The following is an 8,342-nucleotide window of genomic DNA, read 5'->3' as shown; positions in this document are numbered from 1 at the left end:
GAAAAAAAAAAATATTAAGGGAGAAAAATATATGATGGTTGTTTCGATAATTTGTGGTTGGTTTATTTCGGTTAACAGTGTAGTTATAGAACTGTACCATTGCTGTTTAATTGTTTGTTCATAATTGCTGCCTCCCTTGGGAAACAAGTTTGGGTGTTGTTAGCCAGTGCACAGACCCTCAACACTGTGGCCTGTGCTATAACTGTTGGGCCCTCCTGTGAGTGAACACAATTGCGTATAGCTGATATGCAAACATTTGGGATTAGCTTAAATCTTAGCCTGCACTTGGTCAAAGTCCCTCTTATGACTATGACTTGGTGTAGCCTGAAACCAGACTACTGTGGATTAGTGATGTTTTGTAATGGATTACCTCCCTGATGAGTACATTTAAATAACAATGGAAACTAGCATATCATTGGCAACACATATAAGGATTTTGGCAAATTTTCACCGTTTTGTATGAAACTATTTTCACAACAACATTAATGTTTTACAATAAATTATATCAAACATATGTATAATTTAGTAGTATTAAAACTTTTTAAGTTTTTTTGAATTAAGAATGCACCAATCTTACTAGGAATCTATTCAAATCTAACCTAATGTGTGCTATTAATAATGGCTCATCAAAGGTATTGAATTACTGAACACACATCTTTGCATAGTTTCCAAAACTAAAATATTATTTCATGCTCTGCCCCCTCTCATGTAACAGTTTGTTAAGAATACGTACATTATTTAAAATCATTTTAAAAATGTGACTGGAATGTCCAGGCCCAAACTTCTGCTGCTGCAACATCCGACCATTCCTGCATGTACATGCAATTGTTTCTCTGAGATTCTGCATGCAACCAGTTTATTTTTTGAACTGAATAACAGATTCCTAGAAGTTTATTTTGACATTTTCAAATAACACTATATATAATTTAACAATTTCAGGAATAGATTAGATTGCTTGCTATTCCATTAGAAACTCTTACTTCCAAGTGTGATTTTCAACAAGCGTTCATATGTTTAGCTAACCAAAGGGAAACAAAAGCATAGTGACAGGAAGTCAACACAGCAGAAAGTATGACAAAGGTTTACACTTCAAAAATGACTGGAAAGTAAATAATTTATAACCAAAGACCATCTATGCATAAACAACTAAAGATCTGGGAGGTACAGCTTTGCAAAGTAAAAATGTCATATGGGGGGGGTGGGGGGTGGGGAGGGGGGGGGGTTAAAACATTGCTTCAAACACAGTCCCTCTATCACTGTGCTTCAAAACATCATCTTAATTATTCAGCTCAGTGTACAAACACATAAAGTACAGAAATTGGATAATTAATGAAAACATTAGACAAAACAAAAATATGTAAGCAATATTTTGTTTTGTTTTTTAAAAATCATGATGTAGTGCACAGCCATACAGACTGTTTTAGTGGATAATAATATTTTAGGTTTGCAATGTCATACTCCTCCAGATATTCATCAAGTTTTCTTGAGAGGCGATTAGCTTAAGGAGGGGGCTGTGCAAAATGTTTTTTCTCCTCTTTGTTTTTGTGCTATTCTTTTTCTAGTGTAAAATATTTTTTCTCAAAGATGTAGGCGTGTCAAATTTGTTCATGTTTTTGATCTCTACAGGATTTTTTCAATAATATTTTCCTGTTAATTATTATTAAGAAGATGAAAGATTGTGGAGTGAGTGTGGGTGTGTACAAAAGGGTCAGCAAGAAGAACTATATAAGATAGTATATAAGATAGCTGAAAATCATGAAATACCAGTTGAAAGATGTCACTTTTATTTGAGGGAAAACATAAAAAAAAGGAATGTACAGTAACTCTACACACTTGGAACTTTCAAAATCTGTGTGCAAATGTAAAACTGATAAACATGCAAATGCTAAACCATTGCATCCATCAATACTGGTTAAACTTTTTTTTTCCCTTAACGTCCATAAATTCTGGTTCTTCAACTTCTTACGTTCCATTTATATAGTATTTCCTTTTTTTAAATTGTCATTATCTGCAAAAAAAAATTCAGATTGCTATTAGCTTACAATGACCAGTTTTTAATTAAGACACTTTGTAATCAATTTTGGAAACAAAAATTTGTGGTGTCTGTGTATTTTGGCATATTTCTGTCCTCACTAATAACAATGTGGATAAAATGACATCTTGTGATATGTCAATTTTTCCCCTATGCAACTCAGATATACTTCCAAAAAGATGATACCCGGTACATTCTGATTGAAAAAATATAAATATCAAATAAAACAGAATAACATCAAATTGTTTCCTAACCGAATATATTAGGGGTTATGCCATATATACACACAGTTCATCTCTTGAGAGACTAGGACAGTACACAGTCCCTCTGTGGACAGTACATTGCTGTACTTGGGAACCTAATTTCTGAGAACAATAGGGGGATTTAACTTCCTACAAGAGACAAAAGAAAGTTATGTAACAATGCAGCTGCATGATTTTGTCTTTCAAAGTAGGAAGCTGTGTACATACAAAATTATAGAGTCCCTCCACAATGGGAATGCCACCATGCATGTACAACTTCATCGATCCCCAGGTACTTTCACAAAATAAATAATTGTATTTTATCACCAACTTTATTTAACATTTTTCTGAACGATCTGCCAGAATTATTTGGGGATCAAATTGATAAACCAGTTCTAATGGGCGAGAAACCTATAAATTGCATCCAATATGCAGATGACCTTGCACTTATTTCAGAAACGGAAGACGGTCTACAAAGCTGTCTGAACAAATTAAATGACTATTGTATAAATTGGAATTTAGAAGTAAACGTAAAGAAAACTAAAGTCATGGTATTTAATTGCAGCAACAGACTGATTAAAAACATGAATTTTAAAATCAACAACCAAGACATAACAGCTGTTAGCGAGTTTTGCTATTTAGGGGCAATATTTACTCCAAATGGGAAATTTAAAACAAACTTATCTATGTTAAAAAATAAATCAATGAAGGCTCTTTTCAGCATCAGACAAACAGTCTTAAACCACAAAATAATCTCACCAGCACTTAGTTTGAAAATTTTCGACCAATTAATTTCACCTATACTCATGTATGGTGCAGAAATCTGGGCCAATGAAATCACAACTGACAGTAACAGTTTAGAGCAAGTTTGCAGTCATTTTTACAGGTTTATCCTAGGAGTGAGTAAAATGACGCCAATTAGTGGTTTGAAAGCAGAACTTGGTAGGTTACCAGTAAAATTAAAAATTAATTTGGCTCAAATTAAATACTGCCATAGACTATATAGTCTGCCAGATAATCACATTTTAAAATTAGCCCTGGATGAAATGATAAAAATTAATTCAAACTGGGTAAGGACTATTAATGCTACACTGGGACATGATCTAATTAAAATAAAAAATGATCACAATATGGAAAATTGGAATCAAATACTAAAAAAAGTAAAACTCAGACTATCTGAGTTTTATATTCAAAGATGGAGAGAAAAACTAAATTTCAGTGAAACCAATGAAAATAGGGGAACAAAACTGAGAACATACAAACTATTCAAAGTAAGCTATAATATGGAAAATTATTTGCAAAACATTTCAAATTTCAGCCTCAGGAAAATGCTTTCAAAATTCCGTCTGAGTGACCACAACTTAGAAATAGAATTAGGTAGAAGAACAAAGCCCAAAATAGAATTAGAAAATAGACACTGTAATAAATGTAACACTAAAGCATTAGGAGATGAAAAACATTTCCTGCTATTTTGTACTGGCTATATAGAACAAAGAAAAAAACTGTTTGATGAGTGTTCAATAAATATTTACACAATGGATGTGAATTCCATATTTAAAAAGATTATGGAGAATAATATAGCTTTAGCAAAATACTTAAAGAGCCCAATTTTTAAAACCACAGAAAGTAATTAATTTTTTTTTTTTTATTTTATTTTACTAACATTTTATTTTTATCTCTTATGTATTGTATGTATTTATGTTCCTTACCATACAAAAACCCTCTGAAGGTTTTTTAGTAGTGTAATAAAGTTATTATTATTATTATTATAATTATGATCCAATACAATACCATATTTGCTCTAAAATTACATTTGTGGATACTAAATCATGAAAATATTACATATTTCGACCATTGAAGATCCCTGTAATTTACCTAAGTGCATGTGCTGCTAATAGAGTAATTATGTTAAGTGTAATATTGTTTCTATATTTTTTTTTTCAAAATCAAAAAAATGATATTAAAAATATAAAAACAGTTTAGTTTGAAAAGTGAAATAATGGTATTCAGATGGTTATGATTTAAGCATGACCTTAGAAAACAGGGTCATGCAACTTCTGTCTGAGACAATGTGCAAAGTGGGTTATAACCTCCTGTATAATCTCATTAATACATATACATGTACCTAGAAGATTTATACATCTGAAACAGTTTTTACTAGTATTCCCATTAGTCAGTGTATAACAAGTGCACTATGCTATATCTGTTCTAAATATGATGAAAAATCCACTTGTTATAATGACACAAATTTCCACAGGTCATTGTTTACTTTTAGGCAGTTTTGTTTCCTTGCAGAGAAAACTTACCATTTTTGTTTCCCTTTCCTGATTTCATAGTGGAATAAAAATTGTTAATTTTTAGTTTCACTCGCATCAATAGAATGGACTTGGCTATTCAAGTTTTGATCAAATTTAATTTTTCTGATTATATTCCAACCACAAAATTGTCTCATTTTGTGTAGCTACACCCTGGCAGCCATGTTTGGCTTATGAAACAGGAGAGGATGTAACAGTGGTGTTGACATAGATTTATTATCAGTTTCTCTAAGGTGTTAATTTGGGTAGGGGGATTATAACTAAGGTTACATGAAAGGGGTAGCCACAGTAGCATGTCCCTGTTCTCTAAGGTCTATGATTTAAGTACCATTATATAGACTAAATATTTTTTTGTCCAAGTTGAGCAAGAGTACCCATGATCAATTTGGCTGACCCAGAAATGCCTAGGACATTTACTGACTGCATATTACACCTTCATTATATTTTGTTTAAGTCTCGCCCATTTGCCCCCTGTATCTTCAAAAGTAGTGTTCATGCTACACAAAGTACGGGCTAAGATTTAAGCTAATCTCATATGTTTGAGTTCATGCACAGAAGGAAACAATGGTTAGCACGGGGTAAGGAACGCCCAAACTTATTAAGAATAGGCAAAATCTTCAGAAATTTTAACTATGAGTGCTCAGTAAGAGTAAGTAGGAAGGTTAGTTCTACAGTTATAAAACAATACCAAAGCAAATTCAGAAAGTGCAAATTGCAGAATAACAGGAAGTAGCACAGTATCTCATCATCGGTACATTTTTTCTTGAGTCAATCTCTCTATATGTGTTAGCGTTGATTGTCATGCAGGAAATGGCACACCAAAATAAAAAGTTATGAATATAGTAGTAAATCTCCTAAATGAACATTAAATACAATGGTTTTTTTAGCCGAGCTAAGCGTTCATGCTTGTTTTGTTTTGCCTGTGCTAAGGCTTTGGACTGACCAGATTTACTCTGTACCTAGTATTTCTTAGCCTGTATTCATGCACATTTTTTTAGCACAGGTTAAGGTATTGGACCTCTTAGCCTTTGCTAAAGAGCTCTACGTGAATCTACGAATAAGTGTCTTCTGTTTATTCCTATCTTAGGTGCATACATTAAGATTCACTTCCCCTTTATATTGATCTCTACAACTCATTCAAATCAAATCAAAGATGAGCAAAGAATATTAGATTCAATTGAAATTTAGTTTAAATCCATGCTAAATTAAAAGTTATTTTGAGTATGAGTTTTACTTTTTTCTTTTGTGCACAAAGAAAAATGAACTGTTGCACACTGTAGACATATATCATCTTTACTAGTTTACAGGAAAAAGGGATTCTGGATGGTATTTGATGTTATGGGCATAATATATACATGTATAGTTAATACATGATTACTAAATTAGATTTCCCAGTGTACAGTACACTATTGCTGGTATTGTCTGAGGAGAAAAAACAAAACAATATACATAGTCTTCAAAAATTTAAAAAAAAACAACATTTTGCAGTCAGTTAAATTATTTTATTAAAATAATTTGAAAACATTGCCATGAATGGAAACAAATTTACGTTGATGTTTTTTTGCAGATTTCAGGAGTTGGAAATAAATTTTGTTTATACTTTTCTTGTATTAACAAACATAGGAGCTAATCCTCATTAACACCTACTTGAGCTTGTTGTTTGACAATTATGAATAATAATGAAGCATTACTTGTGCCATGACTGAACAAAAACGAAAGCCCCAAAAGACTATCCTGCTACATAAACAACAACAAAAGTATCTAATATTGTATTGAAGTCATTGTAAAATGGTAAAATAATTACAAATTCATACCTTGATGTGCCAGTTGCAGTACTGCAATCGTCCTATGATTCAACACCATCTAAATACTCCGCAGGTTATGCAGTCCACCAGCAGTCACTGGCATCAGCGTTACTATGAAATTTCACTGGGGATCGAGGCAATATTCGCGAAATTTCATTTAAGTGTACTTGGAAGCGCCAGTGAAACTTGGGAAAAATAAATTCCCACACGTATATTGAGGCTGTTTTCTGGGCCATTATATTTAGAGACATGAACAAAAATACTGGTCATTTTATGTATGTAATGAAAAATAAAATGACCATTATACTGCCCATAAAAAAAAAATGTTCATCAACTCCATCATTTAAAAAGCAATTGTAATTATTCTGACCAGTATAAAAAACATGGGTCATTAAAACCACCATTTTAAAAACACTGGTAAATATTTTGGCCACTTAAAATATTCTGGTCAATACTCTGGCCATTAAGAAAATAGTGGCCATTATAATGGCCAGAAGTGACTTTTTAAAGGGGTCTGAGGGGTGTAAAAACAGTGTTAAAGTGAAATGAAGAATTATTATAACCTTCTCACTAACCTAAAAGCACAAATAAATATTCAAAAGTTTTGAAAATTAAAACTTTCCGAAACGCGACGGAATTTCCGAAAGTAATCCGGACGCTGTTTACAGTATTTATTACAGTATTCACTACAGTATTCACTACAGTATTCACTACAGTATTCACTACAGTATTCACTACAGTATTTACTACAGTATTCACTACAAAGTTTACAGTATTCACTACAGTATTCACTACAGTATTCACTACAGTGTTTACTACAGTATTTACTACAGTATTCACTACAGTATTTAATACAGTATTCACTACAGTATTCACTACAGTATTTACTACAGTATTCACTACAGTATTCACTACAGTATTTACTACAGTATTCACTACAGTATTCACTACAGTATTTACTACAGTATTCACTACAAAGTTTACAGTATTCACTACAGCATTCACTACAGTATTTACTACAGTATTTACTACAGTATTCACTACAGTATTTAATACAGTATTCACTACAGTATTCACTACAGTATTTACTACAGTATTCACTACAGTATTCACTACAGTATTTACTACAGTATTCACTACAGTATTCACTACAGTATTCACTACAGTATTTACTACAGTATTCACTACAGTAGTGTTCACTGCAGTATTTACTACAGTATTCACTACAGTATTTACTACAGTATTTACTACAATATTCACTACAGTATTTATTTACTACAGTATTCACTACAGTATTCACTACAGCATTCACTACAATAGTATTCACTGCAGTATTTACTACAGTATTTACTACAGTATTCACTACAGTATTTACTACAGTATTCACTACAGTATTTACTATAGTATTTACTACAGTATTCACTACAGTATTCACTACAGTATTCAGTACATTATTCACTGCAGTATTCACTACAGTATTCACTACAGTATTTACTACAGCATTCACTACAGTATTCACTACAGTATTTACTACAGTATTCACTACAGTATTTACTACAGTATTCACTACAGTATTTACTACAGTATTCACTACAGTATTTACTACAGTATTTACCACAGTATTCACTACAGTATTTATTACAGTATTCACTACAGTATTCACTACAGTATTCACTACAGTATTCACTACAGTATTCACTACAGTATTCACTACAGTATTTACTACAGTATTCACTACAGTATTTACTACAGTATTCACTACAGTATTTACTACAGTATTTACCACAGTATTCACTACAGTATTTACTACAGTATTCACTACAGTATTCACTACAGTATTTACTACAGTATTCACTACAGTATTTACTACAGTATTCACTACAAAGTTTACAGTATTTACTACAGTATTCACTACAGTATTTACTACAGTATTTACTACAGTATTCAC

The 8,342-nt window shown here is 31.9% G+C and overlaps 1 long non-coding RNA gene across 1 annotated transcript; it reads right to left on the bottom strand.

Moving 5' to 3' along the window:
- Positions 1 to 1,761: 1,761 nt before the first annotated feature.
- Positions 1,762 to 7,026, bottom strand: LOC146747362 (uncharacterized). The gene is made up of 2 exons (XR_014929216.1): positions 6,404 to 7,026; positions 1,762 to 2,008 (listed from the first exon to the last, which is right to left on the bottom strand). It is a non-coding gene; the product is annotated as an uncharacterized LOC146747362 (long non-coding RNA).
- Positions 7,027 to 8,342: the final 1,316 nt, after the last annotated feature.

The sequence above is a fragment of the Saccoglossus kowalevskii genome, chromosome 4, assembly GCF_978046115.1.
Source record: "Saccoglossus kowalevskii chromosome 4, keSacKowa6.1, whole genome shotgun sequence".
NCBI lineage: Eukaryota > Metazoa > Hemichordata > Enteropneusta > Harrimaniidae > Saccoglossus > Saccoglossus kowalevskii.
The sequence above is the reverse complement of the archived record's forward strand: the minus strand, read 5'-3'. Positions and strand labels throughout refer to the sequence as shown.